We start from the raw sequence: 22,076 nt of genomic DNA, 5'->3' as shown, positions 1-22,076 counted from the left end.
CAACTTCTCTGCTCTTTCAAGCCTGTTCTAGCCCCCTGCACCTTTCTTTTGATGCTTTACCAAGCCTGGCTCAGCCCTGCATTCATCTCTGCCTTATCCTTTTATTATAGTCATAAACACGGGCCTTCAGGCTGTGCCCAGCCTTGATCCTCAGTCGTTTCCTGTTTTCTGGGTTCAGTGCTCTTCAAATTCCAGACCTCCCCTCCTATGTGTAATGCCAAGCAGTGCAATAAATAGTACACTGCTTCCCGTTTGATAGAAATACAAGCAGAGATCAGTAGGAACACACGAGGGGAAGGCACATGCCTGGTGTGCTGGGGTGGAAGAGTTTTCCTAAATGGTTTAAGACAGGACTCCAGATCAGTGGCAGTTGAATAGGGAAATGTGGCTTATTCACACAGACGTGGCAACTGAGGTTTTGTTTCTGGAGGCATCCTGGAGGTTGGGGAGGAGAGATGGGAGCAGGGATGGGTCACACTGGGAGGTCCAGGGAGGAAGAGGACAAAGCCTTGAGAGTGACACATGGATGACTGCACAAGGACTGAGCCCTGGTTTGGGACTCCTTTGGTCACCAGAGACTCTGACAAGAATGAGAGGAGTGACATTTTCTTCCCCACAGAAGGGCTTGCCAAGCATAACTATAAAAACGCCTTTGTTAACATGAGGTCACTGCTAATGGAAGGTGAGTGTGGATGGTGCCAGCTCCTGTTTGTGCAGTGTAGGAAACCATGTTGCCTGTTTCCTCCAGGCACCCCAGCCTGGCCCCAGGGCTTTGGCAAGGCAGCCAGACAGAGGCAGGGAGAGGATGAGCAGGTAATGGGGCTGGCAATTGCTGCTGCACCGAGTCTTGTCAGTCAGAGCTCCTGGAGAGCAGTGTTAGGATGGTAGGTTGGCATTCTTGTCCTTCCCTCTGTCAAACAGCAAAACATTCCTGGGAGATGATGTGGCAGCAAGCACCATGCCTCTTGTTCCCAGCCACATCTACCTGGAGAAGCTGGGGCTCAGCCAGCAGGGTTAAACCAGCTGAGCTCCTCTGTTGCACAGTGTACATGGTTATCTGGAAGTTAGAACAGTTTCCCTCAGAAGTTGCCTTTATCTGCATATCACTGGCTTTTTCCACGAGGCTGTGTGCTGTAAACTGTCTTTGATGGAGCAGATTTCCTGGCAGAGCTGGTGTTTGTAACTTGCTCTAGTTGGTGTGCCCTGCCTGAGAATCACTTTGCATCTTCTGCTTGGCATCCTGAGTCTTGCCAGTGGTTGTTTGTGTAACCCATGCAGGGACAAGCAAACAGCCGAGCTGAGAATTGCCACAATTTATTTTTTTAGTTTCTCTTTCCCACTTCTTTTTCTGCCTCCTTTGATACAGAGCTCTCCCTCACGCACACTCAGCTGAGCTCTATTTATGGGTTCCTGCAAGTTCCCATCACTGTGGATTGGAGCATGCCCTGTGCCCAAAATCCAGCTGGCATGTGCTGTAGGCATCTCTTGGATCTAGTTAAATGTGCATAATGCCAAGTCCTGATGGGAAGAGGAAAAGAATGGCTTTCTGGTATTTGCACATAGCTGCAAACTGTAAACACAGACTCATGACTGCAAACAGCAATCTGTATCGCTGGCTTCATCATGACTTCACTGTTGTTGTCCTGGCTGTTTGCTAAAGCTGTTCCTTAATCCTATTCCAGGCTTTTGCAAAGTCTGCATCCACCCAAACTTAGTGGGCACAAAGATTTTGGCTGGGCTCCAGGAAGGGGTTTGATTATTTCTTTCTCTGCCAGCTGTTGTTTTCTGCCTTGGAGCGGGCTTGCTTCAAGTTTCTGTAAACGGGGCTGGAAATATAAGGGGGTCTTGGAGGGATTGTGAGGACAAACCCCGTGTTCTTGTGAGCCTTGTAGGTCTGAACAGCAGCAAGAGCTCCACACCAACAGTGTAGCTGCAGATCTGTGCTGGTGTTAGCAGTGCTGTAGGGAATGTTAATCCTGCTGTGACCCTGCTATGTGCTGCTGTTGGGTCAGCTCACCCGGCTGTGAGTGGCAGTGTCATGCTGGGGAAACCTGCTGACAAATGCTAACGTGGTGCACGGCTGGGATGCAGATTTTTAGAAGAATAAACCTGCTTGCATGTGTCGGGTTTGGCTTTGTTGAAATCTGCTAACGACCAGGCTTTAAGGCCAGCGCTGTCAAGGCTTGCAGGAACCACACAGGGGAATTACAGAAACAGGGAAATTACAGAAATGAGTGCTGCCTAGAAGCTGGGTGCAGTTGGGTTTGGTGCAGGGACCTAATAGAAGATGCAGGGAAAACTTTTCCTGTTGGAGCTGAGTCATCTTGGTACATGTGAGATCTGAAGCCTGACAATGATCCAGAGAGGGGCTTTCCAAAACCACTTGGCCCTGGAAATGGTGAAGAAATACAAGGAAAGACAGGCATTTGCCACCTCCAAGAACTGGGTTAAGAACCAGACAGAAATAAGGTGTCAGCGCTTGGGCATCCATATGCCCTTCCAAATCCAACAGAGAGAGGATTTAAGTACACTTCTCTTGGGTGCTGGAGAGCTTGGGGTTCCTGAGGCTTGTGTGAGTCATTCATCACTGGCACTTGGCCATTTAAAATGAAAATCCTTTCAGGGACTTTGGTGGCAAGCTGAGATCTCTCACGTTGTGCCAATTTTGAGCTAATTCGTCCTCTTCCGTTTCCTTCCCCTCCTCACCCTTCCCATGTGCGCAGGTTTGTGACAGGATATCCACTTCATCCCAGGCAATTGGGGGAAATACTTTCTTGTAGCATGGCCTGCTGCCAAGGCTGCTTTGTTCTCCTTGTTGCTGAGAGAACAGCCCAAGGAAATCCTTGGAGCTGAAGCTGGCATGCGACTTGGAGTGGATTTCCTGCAGCTCTGGAAGTGAAGTGTATGACATGTGGTTTTGGTTTTTTTGGTGTTTGTTTTTTTTTTTAAATGCCATAAATACAAGGAAAAAGAGGACTTGGGTAGGTTACAGACAGGCTGGATCTGAAATCCTGTCTTTGATGGGAAATTGCTGTGTCACAGACATACAAGTTGTGCCTTGTCAAGGTTAAAGTCAGTCTTGGGGTTTTTTAGTTGAATTAAGAGCTGAGATGCAACAGGCCAGGGGTTTTTAGTAGAATTCAGTTTGTGACCATGAGCCATTCAGTGTGCTGTGGCTGGAGGCTCTGATTATTCCCAAGTGCTCCATGAAGGGATAAGTAATTTTTGTCACTAATTCAGAGCTGTACTGATAATGGCAAGAAAAGTAGTGAATTGAAGTGTCTGGGACTTAACTCCTTGCTGTGGCCAAAGCAATGATGTCCAGGGCCCTGGGATGTTGTACAGAGAAGGTGCCACAGCTCTTCCTCACTCCTGTTTGTCATAGCAGATCAGGTGACATTTATCTGTGTACATACTGTGTTCTGGTGAGATCCTGGCATCCCTGCCCAGGACCTCCAGAAAATTGGGACTGTTACAGAGGTTTAATTCACTGTTGAGCACAGAAGCAGCAGATGCTGTTTCAAGTCTCATGCAAAGCACAAAATCCTGTTTGTATCCTATGGAAGGGTATTGAGTGTTTCTTTATTCAGCCTGTGATTTAGCCAAGGGCTTCCTGAACAAACTTAGCAAATCAGCAAGGCTTTGGCAGTACTGAAAAGGGTCTTACTATAGCTCTTTTATAGTATTTTTTTTTTAATTTTTATTTTTAGTACTGCAGAGCCTAGGATGTCTGGATGGAGCAGGTCCCAAATCTGTACAGCTCCTAGCACGCTCTGGAGAGCCCGTCCCAACAAGCTTGTGGTCCTGACTGATGGAGCTGTGCTTGTGAAACTCTGGGTGTAAAAACCAGCCTGCAAGCTGTCTAAAGCACAGACAAGAATTCTTTTGTCTGGCTTCTCCCTTTTAATTCTAAACTGGCCCAGGAACCCCTCTAAGAATATTTAAATACCTTGTGCAGTGAACCTGTATTGATCTTACTTGCTACAGCTCAAACAACCCATAGAACATACACTTGGGAACATTTGTTTGTTCTGGATGGTAGGAATGTCCTCTTGAAAATGTGCTATGCTTTGGAAAGAATGAATAGAGGGTTTTTCCACCCCCTCTCCAGGTTTCTGAAGGCCAAAGTCTTGAAAGAGCTTAGGCTGCTGAAGCTGCTGATAAGATAGGCAGCAAATGTGCTTGAGAGGCTAATGTAGGAACAGAAATGTCTGAGCTGTTTGCTTTCCCCTTAACAGTGTGAAAAATTAGTGTGTCTTATTAAGGAGCCTGGGGAATTGTATGCTCAGAGTAAGGGCTGTGCTGGGCTATTACTCCTGGCTTGTGTTATCCCAGGGGCTGGCAGCTGAAATGCTTGATTGGGAGTTCCTGGGTAGGAGAGTGGAGCTCATTTGGACCCTGCAGAGCCCCAGTTGTTGCAGTTTTGTTTTTAGCAGGCTCCCTCTGGCTCTGAGCTTGCTGCAGAGATGGGATTACCTCTCAATACAGAAAGCCTTGTGTTTTGAGATGTGATTTTTCTATCCAGTTTATCCTTTATTTTCTTCCCCCACCACCATGTTGTTCATGTGTCTCATTGCTAAAGGAAGCTCTCCTGTAGTTCTGATAGCAGGTCTGTGCACCTGCTAGAAGAGTGTGCTGGGAGCTTTTGATGAGGCTGGGCTCACACACAGTCAGCCAGGTCAGGGGGAGGATGCTGCTCTACACTTCTTATTTTTTAATTTTTTTATTTTATATCAGTGCTGCTTTTTGCCTGAAATGTGAGTGCCCACTCTGGGCTGCTCTTTCATCCACAAGGCATCTGCAGAGAGCCACTTCCCTGAAGGCCAGTTGGACACTTTTCATCAGGATGTGGTGCCATGAGAGTGACTATTGCTTAAAAATTTGTTTTTTAACCTCTGAAGTCAGACACACCTGTGCTGTGCCCCCCACCTTGGACACGTGCCATCCCATGTGCCTGCCCTTCTTTCAGCAGTGGTCTTTATTTCAGTGTGTGCTTACTCACCCAGACCTCTTATCTCCACTAAATCAGAGCTTTCTTAAGCCCTTGTGTTTTCTGTAGCACTCCCCTTATCTCTGTTCCTTCCCAGGGCTGGGCAGTGGGAGCAGGGAACCAGGAGGGGCTGAGCAAGCTGTAAATGCCTGTTTGCCCTGCAGTGATGCTGTGTGGCTTCACAGCAGCAGGCAAGGCTGAGAGCACCTGTAGGACAGCTGGGTTTGCTCAAGTTGTTGGGCAACTGGGGGTTCTGCAAGGTGATTCTATTTTTTTAGGGTGTGAGGCAGTGAGATTTGTGGTGTGTTAATGCAGTCCAAAATTGCAGTTTCTTTTGTGGTTTGCAAGTAGCAAAGACTGAAAATTGTCTTGCAGGTTGCTGTCAGGTGTATCTGTGGTCTTGTCACTGCTCTCTGTCCCCTTGTCCTTCTTCACAGCCATCAGGATAAGGATATTGTGAAATCCTGTGGGAATTGGCCATCCCCAGGGAAGGGCAGCAGCTCCACAGCTCATCCCAGCTTTACCTCGGTCTGTAGCCAGAGGTGCAGGTTTGGGCCATGACCCCAGGCTGCATCTGCAGGTGCTGTTTTGGGGGAGATCTGTGCAGTGTGAGCACACCTGGATGAGGTATGAATGCCTGCTATGGTGCAGGCAGCTGTGTGGATGTGCATATCCTTGGAATAACATCTGGATAGTTGTACAGCACTGTCAGCTTTGTGTTTGTAAGGCATCTGACCTTTCTTTTGCTAAGGCTTTCAACAAGTCAATTTACAGCCTTGGAAGGGACCACCCAGAGCATGGTTTTGTGGCCGGGGAGAAGGAAGGGAGGGAGCTCTTCAAAGAGCAGAGGAGACAAAATGACTCCCGTGGCCTGTATATTGATTTCATGAACCCTGAGGCGCTGAGGCAGATGCCAGTGTGCTGTGATCCTGGCAGAATGTGACCCGTGTCCCTCAGCAGCAGAGGGATGGAGGCGATCACGTTTCCCCAGGCAGATCCAATTTCTGGAGACTGTGAGGGTGCTGTGCCCTGTGCCTGGGAACGGAGGCATTGCAGGGGAGGCTTGGCTGTGCCTGGCAGACACACATCTAGTGCAAACACCCACCTCAGCAGCTCTGGGGAGGAGTGCCAAGCTGCATTGCTTGTAGCTATGCTGTTTGCATGAACGGCTCTGCCTCCCTGCCTTTGAAGATGATTCTCTTTTGAAAACAGGAGATCAAGAATATGTTCTCAAGACAAGTGTTGAAAGACATCATTTACAAATGTTTATCCTGGAAAATATTTATAAAGCTCCCCTTGGGAGCAGAGCCTTACAGTACAGTGGCCTCCTATGGCCCGAAGTACATCTTGTCTGCTCATGAGCCAGACCTGCTCAGGTTGGTGTCCTGCTGAGATCCCACTTCTTCCCAATTGCCACTTACTGCAGACCCCGTGGTGTTTATGTCACTCTTACATACATTCAATGCTAAATTGCACTCTAGAAGAGCTGCAAGTGTTTAGCAAAGGGTAGGAGTTATTTAGCTGCTCTAAAGGTATTTTGGGACACTCATTTCAATAAAAGCTTCTTGTTAATCTCCTACTGGTGTGATGTACTTACAACAATGCTCCTGCCATCTCCCAAGTACCAGCCTCCAGTCCTTGGTTCTTGCTCCAAGGTGCAGCACAGATTCCAGATTTCAGCAGCAGTGTGGGGTGATGTGCACTGTCCCTGCCTGAATCAGAGCAAATCCTGGAGCCTCATCGAGATGAGCTCCCTGTGCCTGTGCTGATGGTTGAACATATGTCCAGTGGGGACATGCACCGGGTGTCCCAGGCATGCTGAGTTTGTAATCCTATGTTTATGCTGTATCTGTAACTAGTATGTGAGTTTCCTCCTTTTTTTTTTTTTTTTTTTTTTTTTCTTTGTGTTAGAGGATGGTGAATCACCCCTGGTGCTGTTATTTTCTGGGCAGGGAGTGGGGATAAGGACTTGTATTTGTGCAGTGGGGGGGGCCCTGATCAGTTACCCTGTCCCTGCACGACCAGGAAGGAGGAAATGTGAGATGGCTGGGCTGTTGTCTTTGGTGCCAGCATTGGGAAGGCTTTGGGGTTTATTTTCCCTGCATCCCAAAGGCAGCAGTGAGTCTGGGTGTAGCTCAGCATTCCTGCCCTGCGTGCCTCAGTGTCCCCAGGGCTGGGACAGGATGTGAGCGTGTTCATGCAGTGGTGGCCCTGGGTCAGGTTGCTGAAAGGGAGAGGGGTGACAGGTGCATGGCCAGGGGCACAGCTCCCTGTGCTCTGCAAATAAAAACTGCCCGGATTTGGAAGTGGGTCAGGAGCCTGACCTGGAACACACGGATGGATGGGCTCGAGGAGTTCCGGGCTGTGCCTCTTCCTCCCAGCCCTGGCTGCTGCCTCAGCCAGAAATTCGGTGTGAGAAATAGAAATGTGAGCAGGGGCGTTAGTGCTGCTGCTGGCTCGGTGCTGACTGAGCAGCAGCACTTCCAGAGAGGTGCTTTGCAGCTGGCCCCTTTCCTTTTTGAGTGCCAAACCCTTTCTGGCCAGGGTGGCTGGAGGTGTGCTGAAAGCATCAGTGCTCAGCAGAGCGATGATGCAGTTGGGCTGGGCTTCCCTGTCAGCAGCAAAACCTGCTTTGGGCAGCCCTGGGGCAGCTCAGAGGAACATGGGGCTTAACAGGGAGCAGAGTAGAGCTGCTGTGATGTCTGAGCCATGGGGCTGCTGGGCTGGAGAGCAGAGTGACCACACGTGTCTGCAGCGTGTGCTGTCTTAATGTGTTGTTTATTTGCTGTGCTGTTTGTTCTGGCACAGCCCGGGCGCATGCTGGGGGGGATAATGCTGGAGAACAGCGTGAGCTAACCCTGCTACTCAAAGAGAAGTCTTGAATTTGCCAGAAGCATCTTTTCTCCAGCGGCTGATATGTGGCAGCCAGGGATTCAGGAAGGGAGTCTCTTTGCCTGTCCCCAAGGCAAGGTATGTGGCACACTTCATTTTTGGAAGTGCCTTCGGTGTTCAGCATAGCTGCAACAAACCTGGGCAAAGGCTTCAGTTGCCCCACAGCACCCAGAGTGCAGGGGATGGGGCATCTGGAGAGACTTAGGCTCTGGATTCTGCCTTCCCTCTTATCTTCTGCTGGTCCTTGGAAGGGTGTTGGTGCTTTCCCCAGGCAGCAGTGGCAGCCAGCACACAGCATATGGCCATGGTGGGGACAGTCGGCAGCCTGCCCCAGGGGACTGCCTTGTGTCCCACCACATAGCAAACCATCAAATTCCTGTTATTGGTTACAGTGACACAGCACTTATTTAAAAACAACCCGCAATAGCCCTCCCTCTGAAAGAATTCGAACCTGTCATGAAAGTTAAGAGGAAAAACATTTTCCCAGACCTCTCATCCCGAGTGAAGCGTTTCTGTTCTGGTTCTGTTCTGTTTTGTGCTTCTGGGCAGAGCTCTCAGTGCATCCAGAGCAGGGATCTGCTGAGGTGTGGGGGCAAGGAGCACTGACCTGGGAGTGCCCATCCAGCAGGACCTTCTGGAGCCTGGAGCAGAGGCAGATTTGGGCAGCCTGGCATTGGCTGTAGGTGCTGGTTCAGCTATGGCACAGGGCTTCCTTAGCAGATGATGTGTAGCCCTGCAGCATCATCAATGATTGCCTCCAGACCTTGAGGTGCACTCGGATATGGAGATTAATGGTGTTAACAGTGCAAGGAGAGGAATAGGGATCCTGTCATCCTTTGGAAAGGTTATTGTGAGGCTCTGGCCTGGGTATAACAGTGTTTTGCTTGCGAGCATGTGTGCCGGTTGTTATTCCCTGTATGATGCTGACACAGGCTGGAGGAGTTGGTCCCAGTTTGAAGCTGAGGGAGTGGAGGGACCTCACTTGTCATCCCAGGGGTTGGGGACATGTCAGCATCACCCAGAGTGTATCAGCTCAAGGGATGTGGGATGGAGATTAAAAACTCCCTGATATTTCAGTGGCTGATGGAAACCATACTGAAAATCTCTGCCAGCATGAGTTGCTGCATTTCATTAAATAAAAACAGCCTCTCTTCATTCTCTTGGAGTCGAGCTGACAGGGGCAGACAGAAACCATGTTGTTGATATCACACTCACAATATGATCTTATCAACCCCTGCCTGTAAATTGTGAGCAAGTTTGACTCTTCCCTTAGATTGATTTAGGAAAGTTCCTCTTCCCCAGAAATTTGTTTTCCAGATGCTTACTTTAAAGGGAAAAAATATTAGTTAGGGATTTTCTTTGGCCACCTTTCCAGCTTCCAGCTGTTAAGTGCTGGAAACGTGTTCTTCATTATGTCCAAGAGAGAAATGTTTCTTTCTTCCGATCAGGGAGGCAATAAATATTTCACAACATAATGTGCTGTGGACAAGTGAGTTCGTGTGGTTTGTTCTCTGGGCAGCAGCCCTGGTGGCTGGAGTGATGGACAGGGCAGGGGCTCAGCTGTCCCCAGGGTGTGCACACTTTATGTGTGTCACTTTATTGGTTATCGATTCCATAACCCAGTGTCTGGTTCTGCCTTCAGAACCAAGCCCCACAGCAGGAATCAGCAGCAATCCTTAGCAGCCCCTTTGCATTAATTTTCCAGCGCTGTCACTTAAAGCCAATACTTAAAGCTGCCTCCTAGGATTCCTTTCTCCTCATCTGACCCCAAAGCAGTCGAGTTCTGGGTTGAGCCTGATGAGCTGGCAATGGGGCTATTTTGGATTAAGAGGAGGAGGGGTGAATTCCAGTCTTGTGGATTACTCCATCCTGTGCCAGCACTGGCTTTGGTCCTAGCAAAGATGCTCCAACTTGCTTCCAGTGGTCTCAGCCAGCATGGCACTTCCACAAATTCGAGAATTGCAGGGCGTCATCCAGCATTCATTCCAGCTACTGTTAGGTAGTTAAGTTGCCAAAGATTGGCACATGCTTCCCACTTTGGTCAAGGAGAGGTGCATGGGGTTAGAACAGGTACATTTGGGCATCTGCAAGAATTTGTCTGTAGTCACTGCATCCAGCTTGGAGATGGTGATGCCAGGGCCAGCTATGAGTGTCCAGATCTGTGGGGATTTTCTTGGGAAGGATGGAGGTGGGAGCTGTCATTGATGGTAACAGCAACCCGTGACCTAAATCATGGAAATGGTGTTGTAATCGGGGTGCATCCATGAAGGAGTCCTGGGAGCAGAACAGCAGCAGTCGATGCTGTAGGTGATAATTCATAGTGTGAAAGGAAAAAATATCAAAAATGCTGTGGGCTGATGAAAATTTGAAGAAGTATGAGCCAGCATGAACCCCAGCAGGGAGATGAGGTGACTGAAAGAGCCGAGCTGGAAAATAGAACTGAAATATTTCTCAGACAGGAAATGAAGGAGCAGCCCAGTGGGTGGGGGAAGGTGGGTGATTCATAGGGTTGGGAATTCTCCCGGGTCTCTGCTGTGATCCTTGTTCTGCACCTGGGATGGGCAGCTGGCATGCAGCCCCTGGCTCCTCTGGGGAATGGCACAGGTATCCACATGGGAATGTTGTAACACAACTGTTGGTGTTGTAGTTGCCATCTCTACAAAGCCTAACCTGGAGCCTAAATCACCTGTTCACCTCTTCCTGCCTATGTGCCTTTAAAAATTATTCCATTCTTTTTCTTCTCACATTTTTTGTGGCAACAGCCCAAAACTAATGGGAAAGGCAGGATGGGACTTTTCAGATGTTCTAGACCCTTATTCCTGGTATGGGAAATGCTTTAAAATATCTGCTTTGACTACAAAAACTGCAGCATATTTTCACTTTAAAATAATGTTTAATAAGTTTTTTTTAAAAAAACTAATTAAAATACCAGTAGAAGCAGGAGGGTATAAGCCAAGCATTAAGAAAAAACCCATGAGGATAAAATGAGTTTGTGAGGAATTTGGTCTTGAACTCTGTGGGAATGGGACTAAATCTGTGAAGTCTTCCCGGATATCCCAACATAATTTGGAGCCCTAAAAATAGCCCAAAACGTGAACAGCCTGCATGACCTCGAAGCTGCTTTTTCAAGAGACTTTTAGTGTAGTCAGGGTAGGTGAACACCCTGCAGCACATCCAGGATTCAGGAGCCCCTGATGAGTCAGCTGGGGGATTGCTAATTGGGTACTGCTCTTGGTTAGCATCAGTCTTTGATGGATGGGGCTCCCGGGTTTGCTCCTTCAATGAGCAAATAGTGCTGGGGCACAGTGGCTCTTTTGGAAACTAAAGGGCCCAATTAAAAGGGTCCCAGGGAGGGCTGTTCCACAGCAGACCCCAGCCCTGCCTGCTGTGCTGGCCCAGAGCCCACCCCAGTGATTTATTGCTGGGAGCAGATGAGATGCAGGCTCTACAGAAAGGTGCTTACAAGGGAGCTGCTTTGGAACAGAGCAGCCAATTTCCTCTCACCACAGACAGCCCTTATCTTGGGAGATTATGCTGGTCTCCAGTGGAGCCTCTGGTGTCACAACCGTGCTCTTCCTGGGCTGATAGGTCTGTGCAAAAATCCCATAGCAGCAGCCTGGGATCTGGTGTGGCTGTGACTCACAAACCCTGGCCTGTGTGGGAGGTGCTGAGAAGAGGCAGTTTGGGGCTTTTTGGTTTGTTTTTTGTCTTTTTGGGGTTTTTTTTTAAACGGCAGATGAGAATAGCTGCTGGACCTGTTGTCTTGGGCGTTGTAGAGAGGCTCAGCTCAGGTGTGTTTTGAGGCATCTCATGGATACCTGACTGATGTTGTGGTCTGTGCAGAGGTGTGGATCCTGCTGTGCTGTCGGGGGGGGGGCTGCTCACCACCTGGGATCTGTCCTGCTGGGCTGACATGCGTGGGGATGTCCCCCAGCAGTCATGCATGGATGTTGTCCAAGGAAAAGGTCTTCTTTGGGACACGTTCTCCTCAGCCAGACAGAAAAGGTTGTTTTCTCCAGCTCCTGGGAAATACTTCTGAGTGCACTCTCACAAATACAACTGCAGGAATCAACTGCTTACAGTGTTGTTGTCCAAAAAGTTTGCAGTGTGAGTTGTAGATAAGCTGCTTAGTCCATCATAGCAAAGAATGGACCACAGTTTTGTGTTCCAGGCACAAACATAACTGAGATGTGTTTGCCTTTTTCCCTGCTCCTGAGATCCCAGTGAATGTTGCCTAGCTTGATATTACTGATGGGCTGCAAACAGGTTGGTCTGGAGGAATTTCATAGTTACCCTGTCCTCATCAGCCAGGAGATTATTTCTCCTCATCTCTTCATGCAAAACCCCCTCCTGCCTCTCCAAGTGTGCTGGGTAGCCAGGTTGACAAAGATTTTGGGCTGGTGTTTATATATTAGTTATGTATGTATATGTATATGACATTTTTACATATATATCTGTAATTTTTTTTAGCTCATTCATATTGTTCTGTGATGCTCTATGTTCTTTTTGAAGCTGGGGCAGGAAGAGGCTGGAGATAAGACAACAATGAAAGGCTGAAGTAAACCCTGCAAGCAGAGATAATGTACTTCAGAGAATATGGGTGGACTGGCAGACTAGAAAGTTCAAGGAAATTTGAACTTTTTGCCACTCAGGATAACTTTTCCCACCAACTGCTCTGCACAGCCTTGGCTTGTGAGGTACCTGAGACAGCTTTTAGTGTAACTGGGACCACCTGTTAGATGCAAGTTCATTATGTTCAGAGTTGCATGACATCATATCTATTACTTCGCTATATATTTTTTTTTATATTGGCCCATTTAAAGGATTTTGCTCTTAATACTTGGCCTAAATCAAAAGGTTTCTCATGTACCCTCCTCAGCTTTTCCTCCCCTGCATTCTTGTTCCACGAATCAGTCTTGTGATATCTGACACTTCTACAACGAGGAGAAATTAATCACTGTGTATTTTGTCTTGATTTTGCAGCCTCCCACCCCAGCTTGTTGGGAAGTTGATGTTATATCATCTAACCCTGTGGAGAGAGGTCTCCTTCCTGCATGGCAGGTTTCTCTCTCGAAATGCCTGGGTTTGGGAGGTGTTGAAGGCAGAGTGAGATACAGTGAGCTGCAGGAACTGGCTGCAGGGTCACACTGGCTCCAGGGGGTTTAAGACACATTCAAATAAAAATCCTTTCTTGAAGGATGCTTTTGAAAATTGCTGAGTATTGCATCTCTCGGGACCTCTGTGCTGAGGTTAAACCCAAACTGAGAACCAGGCACTCCTTTCTGACTCTGCCAATGTCTTTGCTTGGCTTGAAATGCCCTCGGGGGTTCCATATTTGTAGGCTCCCCATCTATAGGGGTGTAATTTACCCACAGACAGGGTTTGATAAGTTTAGACATCAGCAGTACAGTGTAGGTGCCACATAATCTGCCACACAAATTTGCCTCAGTACTCCCAAATCTTCAGCAGCCCACGCTGCTTCCATACAGAAATGGTGCAAAAATCGATGTCTCAGCTGTGCCACTTTCTAATTGCAGAGCAGAAGAAATGAAGTGGTATGAAAGGTCAGACCAGATTTTTTAGTGAGAAGCTGTTTGGAGGAAATTGAGGAATTTTGGCCCGTGCAGGCTGAAATTCCTGCTTGATTGTGTGGGAGCTTCAGCTTGGAGGAGGCAGCTCTGCTCACAAATCCATCGAGGCTTCCCTGGATTTTTATTTGGAAGGGCACAAATGGCTTGCACCTTGCAGGCTGTGTTAGGGTGGCTTGTTAGAATGGGAATTGGAGGAGTGAGAAGAGTCTCTCTGCCTCATCCAGGCAGGCTCAGGGAGAAGAAGAGCAGAGCAGAGGCTCTGAGCTCTGCTGTTGGGGCGTGGGCACTTTGTCCCAGCTGTGCCATACATCTGGCTCTGGAATGTGCCCTGGTTTCATGGCTTGGTTTCATCACATTCGCTGCCAAAGTCACGGATTCCTCCTATATGTTTTAAAAGCAAACAATCCGTGACTGCAGACACTGTTCCCTGTGTGTCAGCACGCAGGCAGCTGGGGGAACACTTAAACCAAATTAACCCAAAGCTGTTAAATTATTCTCCAGGGAAATGAGGAAGATGAGTAGCAGCGACTGATGAGCTCTGGGTGAAATCCTCTCACGGTGGTGATGTCATTGGCAGGTAGAGGAATGAACATGGACTTTTAATGGAATTCTTTTCCTTGTGCTCAAGGTCATATTTCTACCCTGTTAGACTGCACATTGATAAACAGGAGGTACCAGGCAGGGCTGTCGTTACTGAAAGTATCACAGCTCTGAATTGGAGCCCATTCTTCCCTGTCCCAGCAGCAGATGCCCAGGGATGCCTTACAGACAATATCCACAGCTGCTGGGACAGTTTTGCAGTAAGGAAGGGCTCTCCTCCCAGCTGTGCTTGCTGGCAGTCACTGGGGAAGAGAAGAAGGACAGGTTTGTCTCTAAATTTGTACTTTCTCCCCAAGAAGATCTGTCCCCAATGGATTGATCAGGTTTTTCTAGCCACCTGGGGAGAAGGCTCTGTCAGTGCCATCCTCTCCTCATGTCTCCTGTCTGTTCAAGTCTTCACAAAGCACCTGGCTGATATTGAAATACAGGTGTGAGATTGTTCCCTGAGCCAAGGCAGCACTGGGATCAGCTCTTGAGGAGTGCTGTCCATGTGAACAGGGGCACTGGAGGAGGACCCAGATGGATTTAAAAGGTTCATTTCCAGATCAGTGCCATGCTGGAGCTCAGTGTGAGGTGCTGAGCCCTTTATCCTGGGCACAGGGACTGGTCATCTCCTTCCAGGGCAGAGATGTGCTCCTTGTGCAGAATTTGCTATGGCAGAGTGGGGCACTCCAAGGAGGTTGGTTTATTTCCTTTCCAAGTCTATCTAGCATTAAAAGCTGAGTCAGTTCTTTCCCGTGAGTTACAAAAAACCCAACTCTACCTGTGTGTGGAGTGACGGCTCCCTGAAGAGGCTCTGCTTCTCACAGGCTCAAATCTGCAGTCAGATGACATCCCCCAAGTCAGGCTTTTTCTTAGCAATTTCAGATTTAGGCTGCAAGCACACCAGTTAGTATCAGCAAGTTGGAATTCCCTGCTTTTTTCTATTTATAGGAAGGCACTTTTTGCTGTATGTCCTGGGATTACAAGAGTCTCTGCTATGGTGTAGTTTTCATTTTGCTAAAGTTAGTCTCAGATTCCTATTAGTTTAAGGGAGGATAATTAAGGACCCACGGCCCTTTGAAAATCAGCCTTGAGAACTATGTGGGGTTTTTTTCTCTCTCATGAAGTAGATGGCTGCATTTATTTAGCTGGCTGTATTTGAGTGACTTCCAGTTAAATTCCTCTAGAATACCAAGTCTTCCTGTTTATTGCTCACCTGTCTGCATGGAGCTGCTTGCAGGAACTTCAGCTTTTTCACTTTGCACATTGGACAGCACAGCACAGGCACATCGTTCTTCATCAGGGCACTTTGTAAAAGAGGTTTTTTTCCGTTTGAGTCACTTTTTTCCTTATCTCTCTTCTCATGTAGTACTGTGTTTTATTGGGAGGAAGACCCTGGTATAAACTGGCACTAATCCTGCCAGCTAATTATTAATTCACGTATTTCCCCAGAACACACCACTCCTAAAAAAAAAAAAAACAAAAACCCCACACATTCCCAGAAGCTTCCTAGAAGCATTTAACCATCAAGGACAATTGACACCTCAAGGTAAATAGTCTGAGAACCTGAAATCCTGAATGCAGTTATAGTGTCTTATCTCTGCAGTAGGGGAAGTTTTAAGGGCCCCTTTACAGCCACCTCTGTGCTGGGTTTCTGATGGTGTTTGCAGGAGGATTAAAACAATTTCAGAGGGTGGGAGTCCTTGTGGTGGGGGCACCTGACCTCTCCACATTCCCTGGCCTCAGTCTGTCCTGGGCTGAGCTGGCCTTGCAGACCAGTGCTTGTACCCCTCTACAGGGTGCCCAGGGACAGGGGAGTCCACCTAGCCATTCCCTGAGGGTGTGGTAGCTCAAATTTGGGCTAAAAGACAAATATTTAAATCTTTAATGGGTTACTTACCACTTTGGCCAGCAAGCTAGGAAGTTGCAAAGGCCATCTCAGTCAAGTGCAGGGAATCTCCTACTGCACAGTGAGAGGCTGGTGTGGGCAAAGTCCTTCCCTGTGAGTGACTGCAGCCTCATCCCAAGGAATTCCAGCCATGCCCTCTGTCCTGACCAGTTTGGCTCTGCTGTGATGCCTCTGGTTGCCCAAGTGTGGCTGCAGTGCCCCTTGGGTGGCTGTTGGGCACACACAGAGGGCTGATGTGATTTCAGGAGGGATGTCCATGCTGGGGTTTCAGCACAGGCTTGTGTTTGACCACGTGCAGGTTGGTGTGTCAGCATCCCTGAACGCTGCACCTGTGGCTGTGTGGCATTTGCTGTTTGCAGCTCCAGGTAGGCAGGGATTTTACAGGATGTTCCTCTGTGCCTCTCCTTAGTGCCAGCTGGCTGGACCTGCAGTGAATCAGGCTCCTGCTGCTGCCCTGCTGGAGGTCACTTCTGAAACTTGGCTGGCCAGATCTTCAGCACTGTGCAGGCCACAGGCAATGGCACTGCCCTGCCATGTGCCAAGTGCTGCAGATTTAGTCCCACAAGGATTTTTGGCAGGAGGTGTGTGTGGCACTGGCAGGGGAAGGACAGCTTGTGCAGGAGGATGCTGTGAAGATAAAGCAGTGCTGTGTGTGAAATTGGTGGACGAGCCAAATCCTTCTCAGAAGTGGTGTTTAAAGAAAAAATCCTTTGTGGAAAATGCTCCATCAGCTGTTCACCTAAGCCAAGCTGCTTAGGCAGGGAACAGGCACTGTTTAGAAAATAACATCATAAAGTACTGGGTTGCTGCTGCTTATTATGACACTGAGCAGGTTTCATGCTGGCTGGTAGCTCTGAGTCTGTGGTTTCATGGAGAGTGTTTTCTTTGATCCCCTCTCAATAAAACCCCAGAATTTTGAGAGAAAAATGCGAAAACTGGTTGGTGCAAAATTGAGTCTCAGTGCTCACCTCTCTCCCCAGCCCTACTGAGGTGTTTAATATCTGCCACTTTGCACCTCTGTCCTTCCCCCGTGGTGAAAGGGATGGGTGGCTGTTTCTAAAGTCTAGCTGTGAAAATCTTGAGATTCGAGCATAGGGAACCTTCTCATTCAGAAGCTTGAAATCCTCCATGAACAACGTGGAAAAACAGAATTTTTAGGAGTGGTGATTTGAGACAGATATACAAGAAGAACAAGCCAGGAGTTGCTGTGAGGAAAAGAGCAAAATGGGGGCAAAGCATATTTCTGTGCACACCCCTCTTTCAAACACTGACTTTTGTGCTTTTATATGTGGGGTTTGTTTGCTCTCAGGCACTTGAGTATTTTATAAAAAAAAAGACTGGATAAAAAGCTGTACCCACTTGGAGGGGAAGCACCTTTGTTTGCTGCCTGGAAGGGTTGAAGTAGTTCTTGTGTGATTGAAAATAAAAAGTAGGCACACACTAAATGTGAGAGATTTTATTAAAGGCTTTTGATGGATGGGCTGAGGAGAAATAAATCTGCTGTAGGGCTGCAGAAGCTCAGCAGGGGGACAGTCAGTTGTTAATGAGTAAATTCTCTGCTTCCATGAGAATAAATGATTACAGGCAAAGGATGCAAAAGGGGCAGATCACTGACCTAGAGAAATTCAAAGTGAGCCAGAAGCTCTCTGCCTTTCCAGGGCTTTTCCACCTCCTGCATATTTGTTTGTGGGGCTAAAAGGTGCACAAAAAGGCACCTTATTAGCTTTAGCTGCTGGCAGTGCTGTGGTGCCAGCACTGCCCAGTGTTTCCAGGGCTGATTCCTGGCAGCTGAGCAGCCACTCGCCCGGGCCATGGACAGAGGTGACCTGTGCTCCCAGAGAGCTGCTTTTCCCTGGCACTGTGGATTGATGACCCCATCCAGGCTCTGACATCTCCACGTTTTCCAGGTGGGCTTGTGGCTGCAGTGATGGACCAGGCAGTGCCTGAGGAATGGATGGGCTTGGGAGGGAGTAAAATCATTTGATTTTTGAAAATGGGGAAAAATAAATTAACACTTCCCCACACTTTCCATAGCAGTTCTTTTTCTGCTTTCCCTGCTTCTGTGTTTTGCAGGTGTCTGGAGCTGCTGTGCAGTGACCCAGACTGGGGTGCTGAAAGCCCCAAAACGCTGCAGGTGCCTGCTGAGGGTGTCCTGAAGCCCTTTGCTGTGTGTATCCAGGATGCCTCCTGTGCCCCTAAACAGTGGGAATTATTGCTGAGCACCTGCTCAGCAGGTCCATCCCAGGAGATCCCAGGTGGGGATGAGCAGTGCTGGTACTGCTATCCACACACGGGTATGGAGCAGTGGGTAGGGAGACGTGAACTGCTTTGGTTTTACACGGTGCTGTTTTCATAATTCAATGCCAAAGGTAATAAGTCTCTCCTGTGGAAAATCAGTGAGTGGTTCACTGTATAAACTCTTCCAGCAGTGGCCAGGGCTGGGAGCAGAGCTGGGTTTAGCTCCCAGCCAGCACAGCCTGCTCAGACCCTTTTAATCCCAGAACCAAAAAGAGCCCCTCTTGCTGCTGGTGAAAATACAGCTGTCAATATTACAGCAATGTGAAGATTTATTTTGGTTATTGAATGTTTCTGTGTGGCTTTGAGATGCCTTGGATTATCAGTGAGACTTCCCCAGAACTCCCTCACCAAAGCCACACAGGATACAAACCTGGTCCAGCTTGTTGTCTTCCTCCCTCATGTACCTCCCAGAGCTGGAAGAGTGAAATCAGTGCCTTGAGGAAAGGAATAGAGAAGAAATGTGTGAGTTTGCCATCATGTGCTGCTTACACTGAAGGATGGATGAACAAATGGACAGAGAATGTGCAGCTCCAAAAGCAGCTGAGTTTCTCCTGACTCTCTGGAATCTGTTTTTACTCTTTAAGTCCTTGCACTGTCACACTGGGCAGTAATCAGGATTATATTTTAATGGTATTCTGGTGCTGGATAAAGCTGCCCACTATCTAAAGACACAAATGGGTGGAGTGTGGGACACGGAGGAAATGCCCTCATCTCCATCTTCCCCTCCTGGCTCCATCCTTCCAGGCACTGGGGCAGCTGCAAGTGATTGTTACTAAGGAAACTTGATTCAAAACCACCAACAGCAACATCAACTACATGTGGAGATGTTACTATTTTCAAAGAAATCTGGTTACTAATTAAAGTAGTGTCAGAATTTCCTGGCTGGAAGGTTGTTTTATGAAATTCCAGAGGGTGGTCAAAGGTTGAGCTGTACCTGGCATGTTTTCAGAGGTAGGGAAAATAAGGGATCTGCCTGCCTGGAGACAAGTGTGAGCATCAAATCTGGTGTTTCACCTCTTTTCTCCATGAAGAAGGGAAAAAAGTGTCCGAAATGGCTGGGGAGCATAGAGGTTTTTATTCATCTGACTGATAATAGGAGCTAAATAAAGGCTTTGGAAAAAACCCCAACCATTTCCCTTGCAATATTGATTGGGCAGAACTGTACTGGAATTAAACATGGAATGAAAAGTCTGGCTTTTCTGCCAGCTCTATTTTTAGAGCTACTGCTCCGTCTTTGCATCTGAGTTTTCTCAGCAGATGCACTGGAAACAGGCAATTTTCTGTTATTTTTCCTGGCCAGGCTGTGATACTCTGCAAGATAAGGATGTTGGATGGAGGGGCAGGGGACTCCAGACTGAACAAAAATCCCCCTCAATACCAGGACATGGGTCTTGTTCCAGATTTGGGGTCACTGTGGTTACAGACTCCTGAAAATTTTGTGCTCAGTTAAGAAAGATCCTTCCATGCTGGAAGGGGAGTGGTTGTGCAGTGTTGTTGGCTTATTTGTGTCCCAGGATTGTGGTCACAACTGGAATAAAATTCAGCAGCAGTAACAGCACACAGCAGTGCTACAGATGGATTTGGGTATGGAGAGAGGAATTGTCTTTGAGAGCAAATATCTGCCCTGTCGGTACTGCAGATGCTGCAGACATACCCAGCAAGAACACAGAGGTTCTTGTGCTTTCCTGTGAAAAGCAGGAATAGAAGATAAAAGGTGTGCTAGCCCTGGTTTTGGACATCTAACCCTGGCAGTGGGGCTGGGACTGGCCTTTCAGAGAGCTGCCAGCAAGCACGGACACAGTTTTATCACACAGTCTGTGTCCCGTGACTCCAAATGCACTGAAACCATCTCGGCATCCTTCCTTCAGCAGGAGAGGGGTCAGGAGCCCTGACCTGAGCCCTGAGGCTGCCCAGCCCTGCCCAGGGCCATTCACACAGAGCTTACAACCAGCAGCACTGAGGTGTTTTTCTGGCTGTTTTTTCACCCTGTGAATCACTGAGCCCAAGACTTGGTTTTGTGGCAAATTTATTTCACTGTTTGGGCAAAAGCTGCACCAGTTTGCATGGTAATCCATGCTCTCCAGAGGGAGGGGACTTCTGAGCACCAGAAGCGTGTGAGGAGTTGGACTCCAGCACATTTAATTAAGAACACTTTGTTCCAGTGTAAACAAAGAGGAGGACCCCCTAGAAATTCCTGGCAATAAATTCATTACTGGCTGTGCAAAAAGAAAGGCAGAAGAGAGGGATGCACCTCACATTTCTAAATTTGTGTTTGTGGTTTCTGTTCATTCAGAGCAGAGAATCCCCTGTGCTAGAACATGCACAGGTATTTTTGAGCCACAGGGAATTTTGTCCAGCTGTAGGCAGTGCTAGATTCCAGCAGGAGCATTAATTTATTCCCTGAAGGATAAAGCTGGAGGAGGGATTTGAGTGGAGGGAAGGTGTAACTTCACAGGCTGGTGTTCAGCCCTGTTCCCATGCCAGGAGGCAGATGTTGAGCTGTGAGAACTGGTCCTGCAGATGCCTGAGCTGAAGCCTCTTGGGCTTCAGTATCCAATAACAGCTCTGCTGGGAGGGTCAGCAGGCAGAAAAAAACTGTTCCTTGAAAAAAGCTTGGTCTTGTATGCCTTGACAACACGTATGCTGCAGAGGGGAACTAGGGCAGCATTGATGTCTGTTTTCCCTCAGTGTTGAAAAGGATGCCTGTTTCCCCCTTGGCTGGGCTTGAAAGTCTTTTGGCAGCAGAGAACTGAGTTGGGTGACCACTTTGGTTTCTTTGTTCTGGATGGCACCAGTCCTTAGCAGTGCAAATCCTGGGAGTGGTGACAGATCCCACCCTCCTGCCCATTCCCAGCTGGAGAGCAGCCTCTGTCCTGCTGGGCTTGATCTTCATGTGGATTTCCCAGCTGGATCTGGTTCCCTCCTCCCTGAGCATCTCTCTCAAACTCCCTTAGTGTACACCCAGGTGTGTTTTCAGGTGTCACCACCTGCAGTGGGAACCAGACTAATCCCCTGGTAAGTGGAGGAGAGGCTGCCCCAGAGCCAGAGGAGCATTTGGGAGTATCCTGAGGAGGATTTTGCCTGAATGTCCTGCTGAGAAGGACACTGAGCTGCTGCCAGTCCCCAGGGCTGCCCACATCCCCTTGCTCCATATCTGCACACCAGCACTCAGACCCCTTGTCTGACTGACCCCAGTGAGATCTATGCTTTACAGATGGCTTGGTAGATTAAATATCTCTTTCTTCTGCCTTTTGCTTACCCAGCCTGTGGATTGTCAGGGCTGTTTTGGAGGCTTGTTATTATTAATGGATGTCCTCTGGCTCAATGTGTGTGGCCAGGGCAGGACTGAGGTGCTGGCTGCTGTTCTGGCTCTCCTGCATGGCTGAGATGGGCACGGATCTGTCCTTGTCCTCCTCTTGCAGAAATGTCCCTCTGGATGCTTGTCAGGCTTTAGGGGTTGTATGCTCATACATCCTCTGCATGAGGAGGGGCTCCTGGGCTATAAATCTCTGCCTTTCAAGCACTAAACTCCCTTTTGGATTTTTTTGACATTAGGAATTTCCTCTGATAAGAGAACTTTATTTGCCTTTAAATATCACTTTGTGACAGGATGATGGAGTGGGGATTCTTGGAGCGAGCCTGTGCCAGCCAGGGAAGGGAAATTCTGCTGGGGCTTTTGTTTCTCTCTAGCACTGACATTGTAGCTCTTTTAAGACTAGGTTTATTTTATACTTGGCAGGAGTGTGTGTGCACATGTCAGTGTCCAGACAAATGGGAGCAGCCCAATGTTGGAGCTGTGCTGGAGCCAAGTGGG

At 48.3% G+C, this 22,076-nt stretch overlaps 1 protein-coding gene across 2 annotated transcripts in view; it reads left to right on the top strand.

Moving 5' to 3' along the window:
- The window catches only part of LAMA5 (laminin subunit alpha 5), an 85,477-nt gene that overhangs the window by 14,087 nt on the left and 49,314 nt on the right, over positions 1 to 22,076 (top strand). The window lies entirely within an intron of this gene.

The sequence above is a fragment of the Sturnus vulgaris genome, chromosome 17 (assembly GCF_052056855.1).
Source record: "Sturnus vulgaris isolate bStuVul1 chromosome 17, bStuVul1.hap1, whole genome shotgun sequence".
Taxonomy (NCBI): Eukaryota; Metazoa; Chordata; class Aves; order Passeriformes; family Sturnidae; genus Sturnus; species Sturnus vulgaris.
Note: the sequence above shows the minus strand (reverse complement) of the source record. Positions and strands in the feature narration are given on the sequence as shown.